Genomic DNA, 26,879 nt, shown 5'->3' on the forward strand with positions numbered 1-26,879 from the left:
AACTGCCCCTCTTAAATCTGCAGTATTCTTCATTCCTTTGTGAGGTGGTCCCTCTGACTTTTTCTTCCCTTCTCCAGTTAATATTTTCCCTAGTCTTCGGTGTGGAAAAGCTCTGCAAGCATGCTGATATATCTTTCTGTCTGATCCTTTGTCTAAAGGCTTTTTCCTTTTAATTTTATACTCTTTGTTGTTGCTTCCAAAGTGGGTGACTCATGACTCTCTTGAGTAGGACTGAGTGGTAGAAGGAAAGGCCCTAGGGGTTCAAGTAAGTAAAGGGGGAAAGAAACACACAGGAAACATACAGATGAATCCTTCAAGATATCATCTTACCGCAATAGGTCAAAAATTATTTTCTCTTTGACATTTGAAAGCATGAGGCCATTGTTTTCTTCTTTTTAGATTTTATTTATTTATTTGACAGAGAGAGAGAGAGACCCAGTGAGAGAGGGAACACAAACTGGGGAGTGGAAGAGGAAGAAACAGGCTTCCTGTGGAGTGGGGAGCCCAATGTGGGACTCGATCCCAGACCCTGGGATCATGACCCGATCTAAAGGCAGTTGCTTAACCAACTGAGCCATCCAGGTGCCCCTAGGCCGTTGTTTTCCAGCACCCACTGTTACTAATGAGAAATCAGATGCTAGTCTGGCTTGTTTTTTTGTGGCAGGCTTGGTTTTCTTTCTGGAAGATTTAAGATATTCACTTTAGGTTTGGTGTTCTAAAAGTTCATAGTAATGTGTTTAGGAACAGATATTTTTAAATTCTTGAACTGAGGGTTTAATAGCTCCTTTCAGCTTGTGGATTCGTGACCTCTTGGCTTTAAAAGCTTTTCATTATTTCTTTGCTAAGTTTTCTCTTCTGCATGATCTCTGTTTTCTCTTGAAATTTGATTTGTTGCATGCTGGGCTTGCTAAATTAGCCTTGTCTCATCTTTTTTTTTTTAATTGTGGTAAAATACATGAAACATAAAATTGTCTCTTGAGATTTCAGTTTTTCTGTATCTCTATGTCTTTTTGTTCTAAGGTCTGAGAGAGTTTCTTAACTTTTCCATTCTTTTATTACATTTTTTATATCAGCAGCTGATAACTTCTAGTGGTTCTTTCTGTTCTCGGTTTTCTCCTTATTTATAGTACCTTAACCTTGACTTATGAATAGCTAATCACGCTGAGGCTTTTCATTGCTTTGTTTCCCGAATTATTTCTGTTTTTCCAGTTATTTATCTTGGTCTCTCTCGTTGCTGGTTTTCTTCCTATGCCTGGCAATCCTAAATTGTCTTTTCATATGTAAGAGGGAAAGACTGAGTAGCTAGTATAGCTTTCTTCTACTGTGTTTATATATATATAACTTGGGTAGTTCCAGTGGTTCGGCTTAAAAAAGAAATAAAATGCTGGTATATCCAAATGATAAAAATTTCCCAGTCTCTGCCTTTTACCTTGCTTTTTCCTTCACCCCCACACAGAAGTTTAGTAATGGTTCAGAAAATACCTATTAATTAATTTCTTTTTAACATCATTTATAGGAATCCTGAAACCAATGCAGCATCAATGTGTTTCTAGATGGCAAAGTTTAAGATTCTAGGATGTTCATGTTTTGTGGCCTACAGTTGGTAAATTCTCCTTTTGCTCCTCTGGGATGGCTCTCCTTAATTCCTAGGCTTTAACTTTGGTAGGTCCTGTGGCATATCATGTCTTCTCTTTCTCTGGTTTTCTCCGGAGCTGGAGAAGAGGTCCTACCAGCTCTGCAGAGGTCTGTGGGGTCATGTACTCACTCATCAGCCCGCAACAGCACAGCTCTCAATACAGAGAACGGATCAGACTCACCAACCCCAAACCTTTTCAGTAGAATCTTTTTTTTTTTTTTTTAAAGATTTTATTTATTTACTTGACAGACAGAGATCACAAGTAGGCAGAGAGGCAGGCAGAGAGAGAGAGAGGGGAAAGCAGGCTTCCTGCTGAGCAGAGAGCCCGATGCGGGGCTCAATCCCAGGACCTTGGGATCATGACCCAAGCCAAAGGCAGAGGCTTTAACCCACTGAGCCACTAAGGCACCCCTTTTCAGTAGAATCTTAAGACACTTTTGTTCTCATTCAGGTTGGATCCCCAACTTTCTGGAGTCGACACCAGCCCAGGCTGGAATTCTTCATGCCTTTAGATTGCTGCAGTGTCCCACCAACACCCCCCAGAGGAGGCAAGGGCCACTCCGGGGTCTGCTGCCTCTTTAAGGTGAATGCTGAATGCTGTGTTCACGTTTTCCATGCAGAAACCCTAATGGTGCCCCTGCAGCCACAACTAATGGGCTCTGCTCCACAATGTGAGACCCACATGCTTAAGTAAAGGATCAAAGGGCAGGGGAAGGTAGAGCCTGGACCCCTCCAATAGGTTCCGAACCATCCCTTGATGTCCCCACCCCACCCATGTCTTCAGAATCTATGGATTGAGCAGCACTGTTTGTCTGTCTGTCTTTCACTTTCCATCTGTTGCCCTGACCTAATGCTTCATTTTTGAGTGGTAGCTTCATTCCAGGCTAACGCTTTCAGAAGAACTTGAGTCCCAAGCTCCTTTCCCCCAGTCAGCTCAAAAGAGCAAATGGCCCCTAGGGGTTATAGAAAGTATTTTCTGCCCTTTTCTTTTACTTACCAGAATTTACCTGAATGTGAATAAATTATGTGCAAAATCGCTTCTATTATGCAATAGATGTTCAGTCCAATAAGTTAAAACAAAAATTAATAGAACAAATTGAACTTAAAAAAAAATTTTTTACTGGGCCTCCTCAGAAGGGCCCCAGGGGATCTTTGTCCCCATCTGCACTCCCTCTGCTTTATCCTACCCACCCCCAATGACCCCATCTGCCCCCAGCCCTTTCCGTTTAATACACACATTCACCAGGGCACCTGGGTGGCTCAGTCAGTTAAGCATCTGACTCTTGATTTCAGCTCAGGTCATGAGATCAAGCCCCAAGTTGAGCTCCACAATGGGCATGAAGCCTGCTTGAGATTCTCCCTCTCCCTTTGCCCCTCCCCACCCATGCCCAATTGTGTGCTCTCTCTCTCTCTAAAATAAAACAAAACAAAACACCCCACAAGCATTAACCAAATGGGTAACTGTTGGATAGATGGTGACCAGGGGAGAAGGCAAAGCAGCGAAATAAGGAAGGGAGTGTCCCTAAAGCAACCATTGATGGCCCTACAACAGCATTTAGAGGTGGCTCAGTCCTGCTCACTGTCTGAAACAAATTCATGCTGAGGAAGATGCTTCTCAAATGCAAGCTCGAGTCCCTTGCAACTCAGAAGAACTAGAACGTTGTACTCAGAAATGTTGCCGACCTATCTGGAGCTCCAGTGAGGTTGCCCTCAAGAGACTAAACTATAGTAGTTGGCACAGAGTTCAGCCGCGACTTCAAAGCCATTTGAAAGACGATCGCCCCCCAAGCCTGCAAGAGGGTAGCTGAACGGACATTAATCAGAGCTAAAGAAATCACGTGAACATCAGGAGGTTGAAGTGTAGAAAACTGAGTCACCAGGGGGCAAATGCTGGGTTCTTGCAAGTGTTGTCCAGGGGAAAGATACCCGCCCCTTCTATTGGCGGGGCGGGTCCTATCATGTCCGTGGAAGCATCGGGCTCTCTTAGCCTGGTGCCATTAAGCACTGGATTTATCTGAACGGCTCTTCTCTGTCTTCCTGCTCTTCAGGCAATCTCTGATTATTATCTGACTTCCTCTACCATGCTGCCTACGGAAATGGATCTGCTACCAGGACTTTGAGCATTCCATTACATATAGTGGTTTAAAAAAAAAAATTTTTTTTCTGATTAGAAATGAACAAAATGGCATTCTGACCACTGTATTCCTTGGCTTCCCCTGCAGGTTGGCAACTGGGGGAGAAAGGACTGGTTATGTAATTTACGAGTTCCTGATCCTGGGAGGTATTTCTCATTGCAAGTGAAAAAGCTGGCCTTCCAGTTTTGGGGGCTTAGGGGCTGCGAGTCTGTCCCTGAGGAGGTTCACATACTCAGGGAGCACTTGGGTTTCTGAGCATGGAAGGGGGAAGGCCCTCCTGACTTTGGAATGTGGAAAGTTCCCCTTGGTAAAGGACACAGCCACCGAGCCTTGTTTCCTATGTGATAAGCACATATGCTTCTAGCTGCAGTGATTTTTACCATTTTTAGGCAAAGATAGAATGCTTGATTCATAATGTAGGATACAGTGCTTACCGGGCACGGCCCAGTCAACACTAACATTTAGGCTCCTGGAACAAAAATGCAGCGTTGTCTCCCTCATAGGCATCCTTTGAAAAGCTCTCCACAAAATAAACGTTTTGAAATTTCAACCTAATTAAGATCCCGGTGTGGATGCATTTATCAGGCCCATGAACTAAGGAGGGGAGGGAGGAAGGCAAACGAATGATCGCAGCCCCACACAGCCCCTCCCGTTCCCCTCCAAGCAAGAGGCAAGATGAGACGGGCGCCAAAAGATGAGAAGAATTTCCATCCTGTTTGGATTACGCAGAGATGCTTTTAGAGGACGCTTAGTAAGAAAACAGAAGCGGTAGAAAATGCACAATTGCCTATTTGCTTCTGCTTTGGATACCCATTTATAGACCCTCAGAGCCACGTCCCAAGAAGGCAGGATTTCCAGGCTGAAGCGAGCAGAGGCAGGGACTTTGAAAATGGACCGGCGGGGATCCTGTGTAGTGATAATGGCTGCGGTTTCCATGGTGATCACAAGCACAGCTCAGATTCACCTGTACACCCTGTCTCTCTGCTCCTTTTGTTCGGAGCAAACTACCATCACACAGCGAAAGATCGCACTGTTAGCAAGGCAAAGGCATTTTCCTGAACTGGATGCCAGCAGTCTGGGCTCTAGGTACAGAGCTTTTGTTCCGTAATGAATCTGCCACTTCCCAGGCGCCTTGTTGTTAGCGTAACAAGGAGGGAGCTGGAGAAAAAAATATGGGTCTAAAAATGCTTGGATCTCACCTGGGCCAAATTTGTCTGAGAAAGAGACTGAGTCTTGAATTCTCAAATCTAGTGAGTCCCAGACCCTAGTAGGTCCCAGACTCCATAAAACTCTGCAAAATGCAAATCCAGGTCCCGCCCCGGGGAAGTGGATTTAGTAGGTCTGAGAGAGGGTCCAGGACCGGAATTTTTAAGTTACCCCAGCTGACTGAGATGCAGATGGTCCGCAGACCACAGACCACACTGTTCTGGATATTTGAGGACAGTCTCCCCTTCATGGAGGATCAAGATTTTAAAGAGAAATGTTGACTTTCAGGGGATTTCCTCCACAAGGAATCCACATGTGGCTTCTAGTCAGGTGGCAGAGGGGCTGTAGAATAGGCCTGGGCTTTAAAAGGCTTGCTTTGGGGGCTCGGTTTATTATAATCCCACAGCAGGGCCCCCTCAGAGTGGCGTCCAGCTCCTGCCTGCTGTGACATCTGGAGAGAAGACGAGGAACCGCTCTCCTGCAGCACCTGGAGGGGCTTCCAAGAACAGGCAGGGGGAGCGGTTACCTGCAAGTTCAGAGATCAGGTTGGAATCACCTTCTGCCTTTCTCATAAGGGTCAGTGTGGGCTTCAGCTTCAGGAAGGGGGAAGTAGGTGTCCCTTTGATTTCCTGTTGTGCCGACACAAGGTCCCCACCCCTTGGAGACGTCCCATGACACCCTCTTCCGTCAACCAGTTTTTCCAGCTTCTAGGTTTTAGATGTTTTACCTTAGTCTCTCCCTGCCCCCTTTTCTCTTCCATTTCTGGGTTGCTCTAGATGCTTCTTTTAACCATATTCTGTTTGCTAAATAGATACAGAATTCCCCCCAAGCACCTGCTTCCAACGGCCTTGGAGAAGAGCTTGGTGCACCCCAGAAAGCTTCCCACAGAGCCAGCACTTAAGGTAGAGACCAGAGTCACACACGGGGCTCAAGTTGAAATTCAGAACATGCTAAGTACAATTTGTAGGAGGCTGCTCCCCCCGCCCCAACCCCAGAGTCCCCTGGTGCAGAAATACCTTCAATGTCATGTGCAAAGCCCCACGGGTGGTACTTATGCTTTTATTCAAATGCAGTTTCTCCTTGAAGGAGAACAAAGTAAGATCTGAATAAAAGTCCTATTTTTGGAAAGGAGAAGTAAGTGATGCACCGGGAGCTGTTCGCAATGTGAAAACTCTCTCCTAAGGCCTCATCCTCGTCGACTTCATTTTCCTTACAGGAGGTGGCTCATGAGAAGCCCCAGCCACGCAGGGGAGGTGACCACTGTGTTGCTGACACTCTGTGGCTTTTCCCGTTTTCACAGAATGAGAAGAAAAGGACAAGTTTCCAACGGGACGATAATTAGAAATAAAGTAACATATAGGCAATTGTCGACAATAGCTTTTTTTTTCTTTTTTTTAAGAATCTCTACTCACTGTTGCAAGCTAGAAGCTCCCTTGCACCGGCCACAGGGCTGGCTTTATAAACAAGTCACAGTTTGGGTCTGAGCACAGAAAGCTAGGATATTATCCTTGTTGATGGAACTACAGGAGTTCTTTTACGAAGAAAGTAGCAGGGAAAGGAATCCGTAAAAATGCAGTGGTTAAGTCTGTAAGCTTCGGAACCAGGTTGCCCGAATGCTAATCCCCGCTCCCCACGCATGTGACAGGCTCCTCGTCTGTCACATGGGAAGGGTGAGCGCTAGGTCACATGCTTACGGTGAGACTGAGACTGGGAGCATCTGGTAAGCCTTCAGTGGAGGGCTGTAAGGACAAGTTGGCCATTCTAAATGTGGAGAAAAGGCTGCTGCCTCTGTTATCACTCCATGGACTAGCCTGGAATTCTCTAGAAGATCAAGGAAACGTGATCACCCTTTGGACTGGAAGAGTTGGCTCTCGGGCTGCCATCTTGTGTCCACAGGGTAGATGCTGCTTAGCCACCATGAATCCTTTCATCAAGCAAGCGAGAGACAGCATGCTTGGAATTGGCTCTAGCCGTTCCTGTTTCCGGCTGACCCCCTTCCCCTTTCCTCCACACCAAGGTTCCGTCATCAGAACCTCTTCAGCAGGTCTTGTGCCTGGCCCTCTTGATATGGAGAACTCCTTGATGCGTCCTGTCCCCTCACTTCGTCTCGTTCTCCCTTCCTCAGACATCCACGGCATGCCTGTCGTGCGTGCTAAGTGCTAGTGATATGGCAGTGAAGGAGACAGACCTGATTCCTGTCCGGGTGGAGCTTATGTTCTAGAAGGAGAACGTCTGCAACCAGATAAAGGACAAAATAATAATTCATGTTATAACAGGTGCTTCAAAGTAAAGAAAGAAGGGGCCGAAGGAAAACAGTGCAACGTAGTCAGGGTGCTGGGGGGGGGGGGGCACCTGGGTGGCTCAGTGGTTAAGCATCTGCCTTTGATTCAAGTCATGGATTGTCCCAACATCCTGGGATCAAGCCCTGCATTGGGCTCCCTGCTCAGCAGGAAGCTTGTGTCTCCCTCTTCCTCTCCCCCTGCTTGTGTTCCTTCTCTGACGGTCTCTCTACCAAATAAATAAACAAAATCTTTAAAAAATGAGGGCGCCGCTAGGGCAGTGCATTTAGGCTGAGAAAAGCTGACCTCTGGGTAAGGGGATGGCAGGGAGGTCATATTCTCAGGTGATGTTCTCAGCAAAGAGCCGGGTGTGGGTTGAGATGAAGAGGTTAAAAAAAAAAGGCTTTGAAGAACTCTGATATTATGGTACAGGTGCTGAGTTCAGAGCAGGTGTCCCGGGATGCTCAGGGAAGTATGTTATGTGGCAGGAGCCTGGGTATCTGGTAGATCAGGGACATACAGAACCAAATGCAGTGGTAATGTCTGGGCAGCTGGACCTCTGGAGGTGACTAAGCTACACAGGCACGTGAGGCCGGAGGGTGGCTGAGGCGAGGGCGGGGCTCGGGTTCCTAAGGCACATTGTTCTGGTGTTTGCTGGCACCTGCCATTCACAGAGAGGCTGGACCCAGTGTCACAGCATTTATGAGCTGGGGCTCAGGAGGGGTGGGTGGCACACTGTGCCAGGTACCCGGATCATGCCCTGTCCTGCCTCTCTCTCCAGTCCTCTAGATTTCCTTAAGCCCTCCAGAATGGCAGTACCCTCCACCCCCACTCCAGCCCAGCTTCCCAACCACCCATGGGGCTTCTTGAGTCTGCATGCCAATATACTCTTCTAGTCTGATCTTGCGTTAACCCCAGCCCTGATTCCCCCTGCAGAAGACCCAGGTGAGATGTCAGGAGGGCAGGAGCTAGAGGCCTGCATGGAAGAAGGCTTGCTGATGAGTTAAGGGACCAGCTGAACTTGACATTGGATGGAAGAGAACCAGGCTCTTCCAGGTTTTGACTTACATTTTGTCTTTTCCCCTTACTCATTGGGGGACCTTGTGAAAGTTATTCTAGGAACTCCAGGGAATCCTGGGAAGCTTCCAGATTTTGAAGACCTTCATGCTTGGATTCTTTTTTTTCCCCCTCTTTTTGACATACCATAAAAAGTATACAATTCAGTAGTTTTTAGTATAACCATAACCACTATCTAGTTCCGGAACATCGTTCTCACCCAGAAAGAGACCCATAGCCATTCACACTTACTCAGCACTCACTCCTGGCCTCAGCCCCAGCCCCAACAACCAGAAATCTACATTCTGTGTCAATGGATTTGCCTGTCCCAGACCTTTTGTATAAATGGAATCACACACTATGTGGCCTTGGCTTAACCCAATGCTTTCAAGGGCCATCCACGTTCTTGCATGGATCCGGACTTCCCACTCCCTCTTGTGTGTAATCAGCACCAGGCACCAGGGGATCTCTGTAGCACCCACTTTTCTGCACAGGTTTGCCACTGATGAGAAGTCAGTATGCCCCAGCCCCCAAGCCTGAAGCCTGCATCCAAATGCTTTTGCATTTACTGACTCCTACGTCCTGGATATATGTCCTTCTTGGGCTTCTACTGAGCTATAAAACAGATCAGAATCATTATCTCCCAGATTGTTGCCAAGACTATTGAAACAGCTCTAAAAGCATCTACTCTCTCCCTTTGTATGATACACACTGGGAGAGAACTCTGCATATTCCTGCATTAAGTACCTTGCCCTGCCCCTCCATGCAGGAAGACCATTTCTAGTCCTTGCTCCTGCTGTGTGATTTGGGCGTGGGACTCTCTGGGGTGGTAAGAGTTCCAATGAAGCGGTATCCTATCTTCTGGGGGCGCTTCTGACTATCGTGCTAGATAAAGGAGCTACTTGCCTGAGCCTCGGGAGGCAGGAAGCCAGGGGTGGGGGGCGGGGGGGGGGCATCGGACAGAAGCTTGGCTCAGAGAGCCTGTTAGATAAATACGTGCCTGAAAGGAAAGCTAATGTCTATAACGAATCCTGAGTACCTCAGTCTCCAGCTAGAAGTGCTGAGTTGTAGTTGGCATCTCGGCACAAACAAGTCGTCATATCACAGCCTCAGTTCTCTGGCCCGGCCAGCCGACTCTTCTTGCCACTCCTCTCCATCAGTGAGGGACCCTTTGGAACAGAAGGGGTATCTTTAGAGTGGCCCTGAGCAAGCTGCAGGCTCTGCGGTTCTAATCTGAGCTGAAGACACAGTGGGGGTGGGGAAGGTATATTCTTCTTGGGGCACCGAGACTACGGGCAGGGCAGTGGGTTTGTACAAAGTTAGAGCCTTGACCAGCCCAGCACTCCTCTCTTATGCCATTTTTAGAGGTACCCCGAGCAGGACCCAGAAATTCAAGAAGGGGAACAGATGGTCTGAGGAGGGTAAAGAAAAGGAGTGATGGGACACTAGCTCGAATTTGGGGTACCCCCGTTCAGTGATGCCCCCTTCTTCTCGTCTCCCTTGTTTGAGAACCTAGAATGGCAGTTCTAGGTCATTCTAAGCAGGCAGGGAAGTATACAAAGCCACACATTCCAAGGCCCCTTGCTCAGCCACATCCAAATCAATTGCTCAAGGGCATGGGGCCGTCAGTGTTTCTAACAAGGTCTCCAGGTGACTCCAATGTGCACGAGGTTGAGTGCTTACCTGGAGTCACCTCTCACCTCACCTTCCTGGAGGCTGCCCTGGGAGAGCAGGCAAGACGAAGTCTCTGGTTCATCTGGGGCACAGCCAACTCTAGGAGTAGGGAGACCTCTGCCCCTGTGGGCGTTCACTGGAGACTTGATTTTCACTCTGTCCTTCCTACTGTCCACTTGGCTTTGCTGCGGTCACGGGCAGGCAGCCACACCTGGAGCAAGCTGGGTGTGCATCCCCACACTGATGGGCAGGTCTCAAGACCACTGGGGCCCACAGGAGGCCAGGGACTGGGGAGAGTCTTCCCAGGGTAGGGCCAGGTGGCAATGTGGTGGCAGGGGTGCTGCAAGTGGAGCGGGTAGGGAGGATATGGCAGCCAGCTACAGCCCCCTCCGCGACCCTACAGAACCCCCTAGCTACCTCTGTGCCCCTCAGGAATCTCCCAGAGGGCCGTGAAAGTTCCCTGTGGGTGGGAGGCACTTCTCTAGAGCATCACAGGACCATCCCCAGTACTCTCCTTGCTGTGTCCTGGCAAAGGCAAGCACTGGCAGGAGACAGGGGCACCATTCTGTCGCACTCAAGGATGGGGGCGATGGAGCTCGTCCCCTGCAACCCGTTGGGCTTCCATGAGCACTGCCCTTTTTGGGAAAGCAGGGAGAGGAGGAACTGGAGCAGGAGGAAGTATGTGGGGGAGCAGGAGTCTAGAGGCTCTGTATTTTGCGGTTATAGGGCAGGGCTCTAAGACTAGAGAGGAAGGAGAGAAAAGGGCACCCTGTGGTGGCGTTCCTGCCACCACCGTGGCCACCAGGGAGCCTGGGCCCAACCAAGGTCACCAGGAAGGGGGCCAGGTGCTCCTGAGAGCAGACAAGGAAGAGGCCCCAGGGGAAGGAGCTCTGAGCGACCCTCAGTGTGCTTCCATTGGGGGAGGGGGGGTACCTGGGCTCCGCGGAAATACCTGTACTGAATACCATTCAGGTGTAGGATTCATTTCCGTTTAGGAAATTTTCTCTTGGAACTCTTCCGATCCTCCCAACAACTCCGGAGGGCAAGCTGAGCCAGTTCCGTCAGCCCCGTTTTACGGAGGAGGAGCCCGGGGTCCCCAGAGCTGCAGCGAAGTGTCGGAGAGTCCGGCTGGTGAGGGGTGGGGGGGGAAGGGGCACGCGTGTACGGACTTTCACTTTCCCCTTCGCTCCCCCCACCGCGCTCCCTGGCCTCCCGGGAGCCTTCCGCGCCCTGACCTGTGCCCCTCCTGGCCTCACCTTCCCCAGCGCCCCAGTCGGCCGGTCGCCAGGCCCGCCGTCCCCTCCGCGCAGGCGCACGACGCGAGCGAGCGAGGGACTGCGGCGAGGGACCCGGGCTTTGGCCACGTGTGAACTTGAGCTCCTGCCTCGGCGCTAGGCGTTTCATCATGTTTGACAAGATTTACTTTAGCCCGCATTCAGGCCGTTAGCCTTCCTCTCGTTGCTGCGTTCACTTTTACTCATACTCGGTGTGAGCGATTTGTCTTCCACCTCAAACGCCCGGTTTCCCGCCCCTCCCCGCCCACCCCCGGCAGCCCCCACCGCCGCCCAAGATCCCAGCCTCCGAAAACCCCTCTCTTCCCCTTGGAACAGTCGTTTGCTGTGGGACAGACTGTTGCCTGGGGAAGAGAAGCCAGAGTTCTCTTAGCTTTTTGGCTCTTTCCTCTTCTCTAAGCTGCACATTTGTTTTACTCTTCCTTCCCCTGTCTCAGTCGTTCCAAGTTTGGCTCCTGCATTGACTTGAGACTTGCCCTGCATTAGCTGCCTGAAATTTTCCTGCTGCTTCTGAATGCTTCCTCGTTTAATTATTCCAAGTGGGAATTAGGATAACCTTTTGTTCTGCTTCAGAAAGAAATCTATGAGCCAATATTCCTGTTGTGCGTGCATGCGGCTCCCTTCTGGGCGGGGAGGTGGGCAGGGCTGATCCTTGGATGCTTGCACGTCCTGGCAGGCCTGGTTTTCCAGAGTGTTCTCGTGTAATTGGTTATCACAGCAGTGATGTGAGGCTGGCAGAGCAGGGATTGGCATTCCCATTTTACAGAGGATCACAGAAGGTGGTTCATGGAGGGTCCTCTGGCTTCAAGTTTTGGCCTTAAACGACCAAAACCCTTTGTTTCAGAGTATAGAAAAGTTCAAATATAGAGCCCAAGTTGATATCCGGTGTTGTCTGTCTGCTTGGGCTACCATAACAAAATGCCACAGATTGGGTGCTTTAAATAAGAGGAATCTATTTCTACAGTTCTGGAGGCTGGGAAGTCCAAGTTCAAGGTTTGCCAGCTGATCTGCTTCCTGGCAGAAGCTCTCTTCCTGTCTTACAGACAGCTGCCTTCTCTCTGTGGCCTCTCCCTGTGTCTCATGCGAGAGATCTCTCTCCCTTTTCCTCTTCTTGTCAGGCTACAGTTCTATCAGATAAGAGCCCATCATGACCTCATTTAACCTTAATTAGCTCCTAAAGATTTTGTTTCCAGGGGCGCCTGGGTGGCTCAGTTGGCTAAGCATCTGCCTTCAGTTTGGGTCATGATCCTGGGGTCCTGGGATTGAGCTCCAGCTCGGGCTTCCTGCTCAGGGAAGAGTCTGCTTTTCCCTCTCACTCTGCTACTCCCCCTGCTTGTGCTCAATCTCTGTCTCTCTCTCTGTCAAATAAATAAATAAATAAATTAAAAAAAAAGGATTTGTTTTCCAGATATAGTCAGAAATATATGCTAGATTTAGACATTCAACATAATGAATTTTGGGGGTCTCACAATTTAGCCCATAGCAGATGGTTCTAAGAGAGATCAGTCTGGCTTCTACCATCCATGACACCTTAGCAAATTCACTTTGGTCCAAGGACCTTGGGTTCTCAGGTTCTCAGAACTGAGGGCTCCCCGAGCTCAGCCCTACCTGTGCTCCAGACATTGGCTGCTGACACACCTGATCCCAGCTCCAAAGTTACACATTTCTTAAGGTGAACTAATTGCAGGCCCAAGAGGTAGCAACTTTATCTCCAATCTCTTCTATTAAGTGTTGGTTTATATTTACCTTCAGAGAGCCAACTTATTTCTGTTTCTTTCTGGACACCTCACTGTCATTTCCACATACCAGCTTTATGGAACAAGAGAGATCCCTTCACTTTTAGTTAAGCTTAATCTTTCCTCTCTTGGCTGTGATTGTCCTCCTATTTTTGAGAATCTCATTGATACCCATGGACCCCTCATTTCTCTCCTCAGAGAAGACAGATGCTATCCCTCACCTTCTGCACTGGGTGAGTGTAGAGTTCTTGCTCATGATTTTCATTGAAAGTCAGACTCCGCAAATGGTTATTTTCATATTAATCGAATATCATGAAACACTTTTTTGGGAGACCCAATCCTGGAGACAGAAGGAGCCTAACAGGGCGAGTGGTACCTTTCCCATCTCCAGAAGCTTATTGCCAAACTCTGCCTGCAATTCTCACTTACCCTCCTTTACCTGTAAACCCGCTGCCTTCAGATTCCACTTTGAAAAATGTGTAACTGGGGCTTCTGGGTGGCTCAGTTGGTTAAGCGTCTGCCTTTGGCTCAGGTCATGATCCTAGAGTTCCCGGATGGAGACCCGCTTCCAGTTCCCTGGGCTGGGATGGCCGGTTTGAGGGGGGAAGAGGGTGGGGGCACAGAGGAAGGGGGAGGGGGTTGGGGGGTGGGAGTGTTCTTCTCCTTCTCCCTCTGCCCCTCCCCCACTCACGTCCTTTCTCTTCCTCACTTTCTCTCTCTCAAATAAATAAATAAATAAATAAAATCTTTTCTAAGAAGAGGAAAAGATGTGAAGCTAGTTGGATCAATGAATTTGCTCATTAATTCAGCAAATACTGTGGAGCACTCTATGTGCTGGGTACTGGCCTGTGTATGTTGGGGCTTGCCGAAGCGAGAAGTCTTTGTCCTCCAAAAATGTAGAAGCCCCACGTAAACGAGCGCTGCACTGGTGTATGAAACGAGTTGTGATACGCATTCTACAGAGTAGCAGAGGATCACGTGGGAATATGGCGGGCGTCCTAACCGCGGGGTAGGAGTTGCATCTCCCAAGGCGACCCTTCCGAAGGGCTGATCCTCTCACAGGGACTTCAGCTCTCCCTGGGCTCTGATAGCTCTGTCTTTTTTTTTTTTTTTTGGATAGCCCTTGTCTTTCCAGCCCCGTTTGGTCACGGCTTCCCACCATGGCTAGTCTATAGGCGGTCCATCTTCCTTTCTTGATTCATGCAACCCTTCTGATACTTGAAAGTGGTTCTTTCCTTCGAGAATCTTCACTTGAACCATCCCAGGTGAGTTCTGTTTCTGCCAGGATCATCATTACTGAAGTGGGCACCCGAACGTGATGGAGTCTGGACCCTGCAGGACATAGGACCCAGAATCTGGTGTGAGTAGGAAAGAGGGGGAGAGGCATGGTCGGGACCAAGAGAAGCCAATTCATGAATGCTAAGGATTTGGGGACTTTATTCTGAAAGCTCTGATTAGCCAGTGAAGGATTTTAAGAATGAGGGATTTCTGTTTTGGAAAGCAAGTGCATGAAGGTGGTGTGGAAGGGGTTACAAAAGGGTAATTAGGCAGAAGGTACACAGAAACATAAGCTAATGGTACACCTTAGGGGGCTTTCTACCTCTGTAAGCCATTGGTTCCTAGCCTTCCAAAGTTCTAGTTAGTCAGTTTTCCTTCCATTTTGGAAACTACCCAGTATCTTTCTGATATATATACATCTCTCATAACAAATTAGCCAGAACTAGATTCCATTGCTTGCAACTAGAGTAGCCCGATGTCAAGTTCAAGTAGGAAATGAATAGGGTCCTTAGGCTATGGAATGGGTGAATTCCACAGACTCTTGAGAATCAGTCACTGATTTGTGATCGAAAGAACGCTTGTGGTGAAGGAAGAGAAGGAAGTCCAGAATGACTTGACTTTTAAATTTGAGAGACTAGGTACACAATGTACCATTCACTGAGATGAGGATCATTCTTTCCACCCCACCTGTGGGGGAGGGATGATTAGCTCATTTTTGACAAAGTGAGTATGCAAGTGCTAGTAGAAATATTCCATAGACCTTCTGGTATGCGCCTCCTCCTGAATTTAGGAAAACTATCTGGCTGGAGGTAGATATTTGGGAAGCATCAGCTTGTAAATAGTACTTAAAACTGTGGGAGTAGATGATGTCACTCAGGAAGAGTAGGTAGCCTGAAAGTTGAAGAAGGAAGAGCTGGGGGAAGGTGAATAGCCCACACAGGTGAGGCGTTAGAGATAGTAGAAGTAGGTCAAGGGGTGAGAGAGTGAAGGGGCTGAGCATGGAATCTGGGGGGGGGGGGCAGAAAAGAGTGACGGGAACACAAAAGGGGTTTGACAGGGTGGAGAGAGTAGGTGGGATACAGAACTAGATGCGCCAGTCTGGTGGTGATTGGAAGAATAGGATGCGGTCAGGGGGATGGGTTATTTGAGTCTAAGATGTCAGAGATGGAGTAATTCTAGGCAGCAATTAAACTTCAGGTGTGGTCTTGAAAGGTCAAGGTGCTATGAGACCAAGGTGTTTTATGGATGGTCTTTTGCACGGAGATGGAAGTTCTCTGGAAGGGAGCCTTGCCACAAGGCTGGAGTTTGAGGTGAAGGGGTAGTGAGGTCAGAGGTGAGAATGACAGGGCCTGAGGGAAGTGTTAATGACCCGAAAGTGCAAATGGGAGAATTCTGCCCAGAAGCTGAGCTTGAAAATACAGAACAGCTTTTATCCAGGTGAGTTCAGAAAAGGGGTCATCCCTGGGAGATCAGAATTTCCCTCTGTGCAGGATAGCAGACCATACAGATGATAGAGAAGGCAGGGAACCTCTCTAACTAGGCTTAGAACAATGAAGGCGTGGTTTTATTTTATTTTATTTTACCATCAACTAGGGCATGACAGGTTAGCAGTAAGAGCTATGAACGAGGAGAATGGTGGGAAATTGGATCTGAGGAGAGGAACAGAAAGGGGAGAGGTGACCAGAGGGGTCTGGCATGCTGATGCTGTCCAGTGAGGTTGGTGGATTCTTAGAAGCGGAAGGGAGCCTGGGTTCACACTGGTTCCTCAGGCCCGGTGGTCACTACCGTCCCCCCCATGGTGCCCCTCCCACTCTTTGGCCTTCCATGGGCAAAAGTCACCTGGGATGTGGGAAACTCTGGGATTTGTGTTTCTTCCCAAAGGAGTCATTTCCCACTCTAAGCTAGAGAAGAAGCTCTCTCTCTAGCAGGAATACCCACCGAGAGGTAGTAAGTGTTACCTGGAAGTATTGATACCATGAATGTTTCAAACCTTAAGCACTTCTCACCTGTTTGCATTTGCCACGCTCTGTTGGCTGACATCACATAGAAATGTACTTCTGTGAGGATGATTTTCTGAAGTTTTTATCAGTTATAATTTTATTTATTTTAAAGATTTTATTTATTTATTTTATTAGAGAGAGAGAGAGTGGAAGTGGGGGCGGGAGGGAAGAGGGAGAGAGATTCTCAAGCGGACTCTGTGCTGAGCACAGAGCCTGACATGGGGCTCCCCATCTCATAACCCTGAGATCATGACCTGAGCCAAAACCAAGAGTTGGAGGCTTAACTCACTGAGCCACCTCGGGTCCTCTCAATTATAATTTTAAAAAATGTATTAAGAGCATGTTTTTTCTCTAAGAAGATACACTTAGTGGTCCCTTAACGAGGAGTAAGAATTCTGTCAGTGTGAACGTAGGGTCTATCTAGTCCAAGTTGGCACATCAGCAAAGAATGTTCTTCGTTGCTTAATGATTAGGAAAGACTAAAATAGTTACCAAATGGTCAAGTCAGGGACATTTTTGTGCAATATACAAAAGGTTCGTTAGCTACCCACAATGGTTTGACATATCTTATTCTTTGTCATCTGGATCTTTTATCACCAAGTGAAGAGAAGTCAAATATCCTCTGGGGAAAACCCCACTTCTCTCGTGACATATAAGAGGTTAGTCTCCACAGAGGGCTAGAGCTGAAGGCTCTTGAGCTAATAAGGAAGCCTGAGGCCACTTCTCGTTTGTGAATTCTGACCCCTGGGGGTTGGTTTCTGCAAATGCACCTGCGTGTTGGGGCAAGACACACAGGACTCCAACTTTGGCTTGCACTGCTTTTAAGAAGCACCATCTTGGAACTACAGCGAGAAGGTGACGCCTTGTATTACCAAAAGGAAGAGAAAGGAGGTATTACAAGGCACCTGAATGCAAAAGTGAACTCATTTAAAAAATAAAACAAAGAACTTGGGATTTTACTGGCAATTCTAATTACCCAGGAAAGAGTTTACAAAAGTGATTTACCAAATCGTGAAAATGTCATTGTGTGTCAGTTTTCTTTATAAAAACAAAATGGCAGGGGCGCCTGGGTTGCTCAGTGGGTTGAGCCGCTGCCTTCGGCTTAGGTCATGATCCCAGGGTCCTGGGATCGAGTCCCGCATCGGGCTCTCTGCTCAGCGGGGAGCCTGCTTCCCTCTCTCTCTGCCTGCCTCTCCATCTACTTGTGATTTCTCTCTGTCAAATAAATAAATGAATAAAATCTTTTTAAAAAAATGGCAAACAGCAGTACTTCCTTAAAGATTCGTTAAGTATTGAGTGTGTGCCTTGGATATTCAAAAATATTGTCAAATGGCCCATGTAACCTGGGGAAGAAGGATGGTGCTATTAGCTCTGGAGAAGACTGTACTGGTAATTGGTGAAATTAGTCAACTTCTGATTTTTTTTTTTTTTAACAAGGCAACTTAAGTGGGAATGAAAAACAGATTCAGAATATAGGCTTAAGCTTCAAAAAATTCAGTGTTTTTCTCATTTCTTGGAAAACCTGATAATGGAATGTATGGCCTCAGAAGCTAATTCTTTATACCCCATCTTAGCCAAAAGGCTGAGGAGAAGCTAAATCTTTAGCTCCTTAAAAGAATGGGAGTTGAATTGCTACTAATGCCGTGTCTCCCACATACAATTAAAAGCCTCATTATTTGAAATTAACAAAATTAATTTGAAATTGCCTTCAGCAATCAGATTGTGTGAAAGAGGGTCTTCTCTAGGAGCATCTTCTGTAACTCATTTCAGCCATTGGTTGACAGAACCACCCCATCCTAGCCACAGCATAGAACTCTCCCTAAGCAGTGGTATTTGATGAACAGGGTCTCATCTGTGCAAAGAGAGTAGTGGGAGGGGAAACTTTCCAGTCTGAATACAACTGTGAGAAGTAGGAATCTCCTAGTATCACTGTCAGGGAGTTTTCTATTTTCTGGCTTGACCCCCGTAACTATTGGGCAACCCAGAAGACCACGATCAAAACTATGAAGCCAAGTTTATCTGTGACTCATTCAGCAACAATTTTTAAACTTTGTTTTTCAGTGAGTACCTGATATATGCAGACAAAGATTTTAGGGATACATGGCCCAGACCCTAATGGACCTCATAGTCTAAAGAGGGAATCAAATAGATGACTACAAATTTTAATGAACATGATGAAGGAAACAAGAGGAGAGAAAAATGGGAAACATTGTAGCCGAGATCTAAAGATGAGAAGGAGCTTCCGTTTGGAAAGATCTTAGTGGGTCCAAGAATCTGAGAAAGGACCGTGAAGCCAAAGCTTTCCAAGCTAGAGGGAGAGAAAGTTAGATGAGTGTGGAAAGAGACAGAATTGGTATCATTCTACCAATGGTTTTCATTCTTCCCTCTGCCTTCCATGACCGAAGCAAAGGTCATTGTCATTTGTTTATTCATTCATCTAATAAATAGGTCCTATTGCTCAGACTATGACATGATCACATGGCGGCTCACATGGCTTTCAGAGCAAAGGGAGGAGGGCAGGGAGTAGATCTAAGGGCAGACAGATGAATTACCAATGAGGGGCCGAGGGGGGCAAAAAAGGGAAGACAAGGCAATTCTGACTATAGGAGATAAGGCTGAAAAGAAAAGAGGAGATGATTTAGAAATAAATCATGGTCGGGCTCATTGGGTAAGCGTCTGCCTTCAGCTCAGGTCATGATCCCGGGGTGCTGGGATCGAGCTTTGCATTGGGCAACCTGCTTAGCGGTGAAACTGCTTCTCCCTCTCCCTCCAGTCCTCCCTGCTGTCCCCCATTCATGCTCACATGCACCCACTCTCTCTCTCTAATAAATAAATACAATCTTAACCAGAAAAAGAAATAAATCATGGCAGCCTTTGGTGTGCTAAGGAGTTTGAGCTTTATTTTTGGCCACAGGGATTTGGCTGGATTTTTTTTTTTTTTTAAGATTTTATTTATTTATTTGAGAGAGAGAGAGAGCATGAGAGGTGGGAGGGTCAAAGGGAAAAGCAGATTCCCTGCTGAGCAGGGAGCCAGATGCAGGAATCCATCCTGGATCGTGATCTGACCCAGAGGCAGTTGCTTAACCAACTGAGCCATCCAGGAGCTCAGATTTTTTTTTTTTTTTAAAGATTTTATTTATTTATTTGACGGACAGAGATCGCAAGTAGGCAGAGAGGCAGGCAGAGAGAGAAGGGGAAGCAGGCTCCCTGCTGAGCAGAGAGCCCGATGCAGGGCTCGATCCTAGGACCCTGAGATCATGACCTGAGCCGAAGGCAGAGGCTTTAACCCACTGAGCCACCCAAGCGCCCCAGGATTTTTTTTTTTTAAAGGAATTAATTTCAGGGCACCTGGGTGGCTTAGGGAGTTGAGCATTTGCCTTCAGCTCAGGTCATGATCTGAAATTAATTTCTATGAGTTTTTAAAATCATAAAAATAATATATACATTCTAAAAATACTTTAATAGCACAGAAGTATGTAATATAAGAACAAAAAGTACTCATTACTTTCATTTTGTAGCTTATTACATGTGTATTACTATGTGTGCAGTCTCTTAGAAGGTTTTTGAACAGAAGACAACTACTCAAAATGAAGATGATGATGGCGACGATGCATTTATGGCTTGTTTATTATTATGCCAGATCTTGTTCTAAGTGCTTTCATAGAACTGATTAGTTTCCATTATGTTGTAAATGCTTTTAAAAATTTATTTATTTATTTATATATAATTTATTTAACAGACAGAGATCACAAGTAGGCAGAGAGGCAGGCAGAGAGAGAGGAGGAAGCAGGCTGAGTAGGGCTGAGTAGAGCCTGATGTGCGGCTCGATCCCAGGACCCTGGGATCATGACCTGAGCCAAAAGCAGAGGCTTTAACCCACTGAGCCACCCAGGCACCCTATGTTGTAAATGCTTTTATTACAGTTCCCATTACGGACAAGAGAAACTGAGAGAGTGGGGTGCTTATTCTCTTATCCTCTCAATATTTCTTAGTTTAAATTTCCAAGAGAAAGACTCATTAATTTTCTATACCAGGACTCACCTTAGGTCACTAACCAAGCTACGGATTGGCTCAGATTCAGCTCTAGCCCCGTGAAGTCACTGTCCTTTAGAACAAAGCAGAGAGTTCCCTCGGCGGCACTGTGGGTGGGACAGGCACCAAGGCTGTTCTATTTGGTACATCCTCTCAGTGATATCTGTGTGTGTGCTTTCGCAGGTTCTTCTGATATTTGCTCCTGGACAAGAAACCCATGTCTACTTTGGGGTTTGGAGTAGGAGCAAACAAATGTCAACAAAACTTCTTCCTTTTTTTTTTTTTTTTTTTAAAATTTTACTTATTTATTTGACAGAGAGAAGGAGATCACAAGTAGTAGGCAGAGAGGCAGGCAGAGAGAGGGGGGAAGCAGGCTCCCTGCTGAGCAGAGCCCGATGTGGGGCTTGATCCCAGGACCCCAAGATCATGACCTGAGTTGAAGGCAGAGTCTTCACCCACTGAGCCACCCAGGCGCCCCTCAACAAAACTTCTTGAGGATAGAATCAATCTGCCATCAGGGACACAGATGAATTCATATGGGTTCAGGGATTTTTTTTTTTTTTTTTTTTTTTTTTTTTTTTTTGCCAGACCAGGGCAACTAAAAAATATTTAAGAGGTTCACTAGATTTGCTTGGCTTTACCAGCAAGCTTTATCGGGTTGGCCTATCAAAGACTAAACTTTCAGGCTGAATAATGGGTTTGCTACTTAGGGGTAAGTAGCTGAAGCATTAGAGGAAGGTGAGAAAATACAACAGACAGGACCTGTGGGGCACATAGGTGGCATTCACACCCAGAGGACGAAGAGTCTGTAGAAACATCTTGCCTCCCATCCCCCACTTACCCATCTCCTAAAAGGAAACGTTTTTCTGTAACTCCGCCAGGGAGAAACCTCCTTGTTTGTTTTAAGAGAACACTCCATTAGTCCTGCGGTGTGGAAAGGGAGCTGGGCATTTTGCATTTGTCCGTGAATGTCTCCAATATTTATGCATAACACTGGTGAATTTTAAGCTGAGAGTGTTACTTGTATTTCTGTAAGAGCTGTCTGTAGGAACGTTCACCTGTTGAGGGAATCTAAAAACACCTGGCTTTTTTCAGATCCGAGAGAATTAAGTAGTTTTCCATCAGAGTCTCTCCAGCTTACTTTTGAAAGCTTCCTCTGCTTTTCAGCCTTATCATTGTCCTTTCTTTTATAGGATGTAAATCTCCCAATGAAGAGATACCTAAATGCTAGAGCATTGGAAGCCTTGAGTGTTGTTCTTACCAGGAAATCAAACTGGAGGAAAAAGACATATAACTGTGAATAGAAGACCTCATATTTACATAATTGTTTATTACTTGCATTTTACTCAAATTCTCAGGAGCTCTTCGAACTAAACACAGGAGGAAAGCTTTCAGAAATCGGGAACTAAACACCGATGCTGGTGTGTGACATTTGACCTGCTCCCCTCTGTATCTGAGTTATTTGTGCCTTTTCTCAACTCATTAAACTCTAAGATCCTTGACAGTTGTGTCTACGTTCCATTATGAACCCCCATGGTGCTTTGTACAGTATTTAGTAATCCCTGTGCTGAAATGGACTTTCATTTAAATACAAAAATTTCCCCTCTTGGAAAAATTAGGATATTCTCAGCAGAGGACTCTGAAAGGAGCACATAGTAAACACAGTGTAACTGGGGCGAAAGGTTCTCACAGTGTGAAAAGCTCTTACTGCATTAAAGTAATATATATTAAAATAATATACAATTATTCCATTATGGAACTTTTGAGATGAGGATAGCTCAACCAGAACTCTCTACGACAGCTTCGGAGACCATCTATAGAGAGTATAAACTAAGGGCAGGTTACTGTCTAACTACGTTGGGTAGAAGAGAGAAAAACTGGCAGAACCCCACATTAAAAACCTCATTACTTTTTACCTTCACTTGGAGAACCCTTTGTCGCTGTCTTTGTAGCTCTTTTCCACACACTCTCCAGCCCCTGGTTTCAGATTTTCATAAGGTTGTGGTATATTTAAAAACCTCCTGATGCTAACATACTTAAAGCATCAAGCAAAGAGAAGGTAAGAACCTTAAACCAAGGCCCTTAAAAGCACGCTTAGGAGAAGAAAAAGGACTTTTTGGTTTGGGAAAACTATAAAATAGTAACCAACATCTTATCATTTATTTTTAAAACAATGCTATTGTTATTGGGTCATAATTTTCCTTTTGTGTATACGCTCAGTTATCACATAGTAGCCCATGAAATTGATGGGCATGAAAGCAGGGGAAAGTAATGCATTTGTGCAGTGTCTCTCTTACCCTAAATTAAGATGGGAGATTTGCACTCAGTTTTTGCAGGAAGGAACCAAACCTGATGAGACCAGTAGAGCAGAGGCATAATAGATTAGTACCAGGCTCTTGTTTCTAGACTAGACACACCCAGAAAAATAGGAAACACAGTAATTACTGTATTAATCTTTTCTCCTCAAGGGAGATTAATCTTAGCCTAAAATCTGACATGCGGTTGGTCTTAGAAAAGACTCTTGTTTGTTGATTCCTGGAGTTGTTGTCACAACTGGAATGGTTTGTTGAAGTGCCTGATGGTTGCTCCTTTACTTGAGGGCCTAAAAACAACAGATTTTCATCTAGTGTTATTACACAGAGGTTGTATGTAAAAATAAGGTAGATAAGTTGACCTATGAAATTCTGGTTGGGACTTCTGGGTGGCTCGCTTGGCAAAATATCTGACTCTTGATTTCGGCTCAGGTCATGATCTCAGGGTCGTGGGATGGGCCCCTGCTGGGTGGGCAGTCTGCTTGAGATTCTCTCTCTCCCTCTCCCTCTGCCTCTCCCTGCTTGTGCCCATGCCCTCTCTCAAATAAATAAATAAATAAATAAATAAATAATTCCTGTTGACTCTTCTGATCTTCTGGACCATCAATGCTTTCTGGTATTGTCTCCGGCTTTTTTTTTTTTTTTTTTTTTTTTTACTTTTTTTACCATAAAAGTTTTATTGAGATATAATTCATATACCATACAATTCACCCATTCAAAGTGTATAATTGTAATATAGTCACAGAGTTGTATAACTGTCATCACAATCAATTTTAGTACATTTTCATCACCTCAAAAAGAAATTCCACGACCATGAATAGTCACTCCCTGTTTTGCACCCCAACCACTCCTCCTCCATCCTTGCTAACCGCTAATCTACTTTCTGTCTCTATAGATTTGCCAGATTTGGACATTTAATGTAAATGAAATAATTGTATTGTGACTGGCTTCTTTCACATAGATTTAGGGTACTGTTGGCAGTATTCATTGTGGGGTAGCATAGTATCAATATGTATTAATACTTCATTCTTTATTTTTGTTGCTGAATAACATTCCATTGTACATTGTAATTCATTCATCAATGGTGAGTCTTGGGGGATTTCTAACTTTGCCCATTACAAATAATGCTGCCAAGAACACTTTATACTAGTTTTTATGTGGATGTAGGTTTTCATTTCTCTCACCTAAGCGTTGAATTGCTGGGTCATATGGTAACTTTTGAAGAAGCACCAGACTGTTTTCCAAAGCGGCTTTGCCATTTTCCATTCCCACCAGCTGTGTATGAGGGTTCCAATTTCTCTACCTTCTTTCCAGCCTCTTTAATCTCTTTTTGATTATTACCATCCTAGTGGGTAGGAAGTGGTATTTCATTGTGGGTTTGATTTAGGCTAATGATATTGAGCATCTTTTCATGAGCTTATTGAGTAATATTTTCTTTGGGGAAATGTCTGTTTAGATCCTATGTCCATTTCCACACTGGGTTCTCAGTTCTAGTCCATTGATTGATATGTAGTCAGTTTAGAAATTGGGAAATGTGAGTCCTCCAACCTTGTTCTTCCTTTTAGAAATTGTTTTATTTATTCTGGGTTCCTTGCATGTCCATACTAGGATCAGTTTGTCAATTTCTACAACAAAGCCAGCTGGGATTTTGGGGAAGACTGTGTTGATTCTGTGATCCGTTTAGGGAGTATTGCCATCTAACAATAACATCTTCTAATCTAAGCAATATCATGCTTCAATGTTTGTTTGTTTATTTATTAAAGATTTTATTTATTTATTTATTTGTCAGAGAGAGAGAAGAGAGAGAGAGTGTGTGTGAGCAAAAGCAGGGGGAATGGCAGGCAAAGGGTGAAGCAGGCTCCTCAATGAGCAGGGAGCCTGAGGTGGGGCTTGATCCCAGGACCCTGGGATTATAACCTGAGCTGAAGGCAAACACTTAACCGACTGAGCCACCAGGCATCTGTTATGTTTATTTAGATCTCCTTTAACATTTTTCAACAATGTTTTGTAGTTTTCAGAGTGTAAGTTTTGCACTTCATTATTAAATTTATTCCTTGGCATTTTATTCTTTCATGTGTTATTGTAAGTGAGTTTTTTTCCGTTATTTCATTTTCAGATTGTTTCTTGCAAGTGTATAGAAATGTGATTGAATTTTGTACGATTGATTCACTTGTATTCTAAGGTAACACTTAACGCTGGTAACAGAAAATATCCACAAGAAATACGGTTCATTCTAAATAGATTATGCTAATGAATAACACATTATAGCCAAGCAGTGGCTCTGTTTCATCCTGAGGACTGAAATAACTCATAGAAAAGCAGATGCATAATTCAAAGGCATTTAAATTATCATATCCATCCCATCGAGGCCTTTTGATTCTTAAGTATCTCCTGGAACAGGTAAATAGCATTGTTTATTTCTATTTGGACTTAATTTTCTCCAGCAACAGCTAATAACTAAGTACTGGCATCCCAATTCTCTCTTCCTTCTAATTTTGACTCAGATGTCAACTCCTCAGAAGGTTCTTCCTACCCATCTATGTAGAAGGTAGTCCTTCTGCCTTTACTTGGTAATACATTACCAAGTTTATTGCCTTAATCACACCCATTGAAAATCTGTAATTATCTCATTTGTTTATTGTCTGTCTATCCTGCACAGTGTAAGTCCATGAGAACAGAGATTTTACATGTATTTGCTTGCTACAGAATTTCCAATGACTAACACACGCTAATTTTTTGTGCAGTAGGGAATAAAGGGATTTTCCAACTACAAAAGCATAGCATCAATAACTACTAAACAGGCAAAGCAATAAACAACTGGCATTGACATTGCATTTGTGAATACTTTTATATACACCCTGAAGAATTGTGGAGATATGAATAAGATGGGTCAGAAAGACTCACTCGTTAGCTAAGTGCCTCAACTCCTCACATGAGCCTCAAAGCTTGGGTTCAAAGTTGGCTTCCTACAAAAAATGACCTTTGGAGTTGCCTTTCAGTACCTGAACTCTTGGATATTAGATTTGCAAGTGTCCATGGTACATTCTGCGGCTGTCTGGGGAAAGTCCATGAGAGGATTTTCTTTTAATTTGAGTATTTTGGATTCTAGCAATTCTAATTATCACAATATTATTCATTTGATTAAGTCTAGTTAGAGGTCTCAAAATCTTTTATTCTCTTCTGCAGTTTCTATATCCATCCAGATTTGTATCACTTCAAAATATTCTCAAGTCAATTGACATGTTTGGTGAAGACAAAATATTACAAGAATCCAAAATGTGCCTTACATATTTCATTAAGATAAATATAATATTTTAAGAGAGATCCAGGAAATTTGGAGGCTTTGCTTAGTACGGGAATCTGGAGTGAGTGTTGTTCTGGCTAACATTGCTTTTCCTTGCCTATACAAGGCTAGTCAATATTAAAATTGTCTTGCCTGTCCTAATCTATTAAAAGGAATCACGCAGTCTCTTCCATATCTTACAATGATATCCCCTTTCCCAGTGTGATTTGCTGGATTTACATCTTCTCAATTGATGCTGGGTGTGGGGGAGGATGTTGAAACCAAGATATTGACCTGATGCCTTAAAATGTGGAGAGTTCCCAAGAAAGAAATAAAGTAGACCTCCCAAGTTAAGCATCCTAAATTAGAGACAAAAGTCAAAGAAGCAGGCTGATTTCTTTCTGATAACAACCCTGGTTGTTATGGAGATGGGGGGGGGGGAGGAAACAGGAGGATTGTGAAATGTGCAGTGGAAGAAGGGGTTACTTATATAAGCTGGTGGCTCATAATATTCCTTTAAGCTAGGTAGGAATCATTCTCAACCTGGCTCCCATGGCACTTTGGGAATCAAGGTATCAATAATTTCCAGAACATTTTACAAATCTGATAGTTCTTTTTTTGGGGTAACCTCTCCCCCAAACTCTAAAAGACCAAATCTATTGAAAAAGGCCTTGAACCTGATACTGATCTCCACTGCTCTTCCCCAGGTCATTTCTATTAGAATCTGAACATGCCTGCATTGGGAATTCAGATTCAAATCCCTTACAGTAATTGATGAGCTATCTCCTCTGACTCCCTGACAAATCCCCATCACCCATTCTGATAAACATGATAGGACTTCCTCCACTTCCCTTGGATCAGCCAGGACTTGGAAATGTTTTTAAAGATGCCAAAAGCCACTGGAGCTTTTCTCCTAAAAGCAGGTAGTGAAGAGAGACTTGATACTAAGTAACTCTAAGT

General features: G+C 45.2%; 3 long non-coding RNA genes across 5 annotated transcripts; 2 read left to right on the top strand and 1 right to left on the bottom strand.

Moving 5' to 3' along the window:
• The first annotated feature begins 1,895 nt into the window (after positions 1–1,895).
• On the top strand, positions 1,896–6,331 carry LOC131829253 (uncharacterized). Its single transcript, XR_009352793.1, has 3 exons — positions 1,896–5,522; positions 5,789–5,879; positions 6,194–6,331. It is a non-coding gene; the product is annotated as an uncharacterized LOC131829253 (long non-coding RNA).
• On the bottom strand, positions 6,021–11,498 carry LOC131829250 (uncharacterized). Of its 3 annotated transcripts, XR_009352790.1 has the most exons (4): positions 11,243–11,498; positions 10,939–11,114; positions 9,352–10,207; positions 6,021–7,209 (listed from the first exon to the last, which is right to left on the bottom strand). It is a non-coding gene; the product is annotated as an uncharacterized LOC131829250 (long non-coding RNA). The 3 variants fall into 3 exon arrangements; XR_009352789.1 differs by having other exon boundaries at positions 9,352–11,088; XR_009352788.1 differs by having other exon boundaries at positions 9,352–11,114.
• LOC131829252 (uncharacterized) lies at positions 11,030–21,816 on the top strand. Its single transcript, XR_009352792.1, has 3 exons — positions 11,030–11,117; positions 14,135–14,279; positions 21,518–21,816. It is a non-coding gene; the product is annotated as an uncharacterized LOC131829252 (long non-coding RNA).
• The last annotated feature ends 5,063 nt before the right edge of the window (positions 21,817–26,879 follow it).

The sequence above is a fragment of the Mustela lutreola genome, chromosome 4, assembly GCF_030435805.1.
Source record: "Mustela lutreola isolate mMusLut2 chromosome 4, mMusLut2.pri, whole genome shotgun sequence".
Taxonomy (NCBI): domain Eukaryota; kingdom Metazoa; phylum Chordata; class Mammalia; order Carnivora; family Mustelidae; genus Mustela; species Mustela lutreola.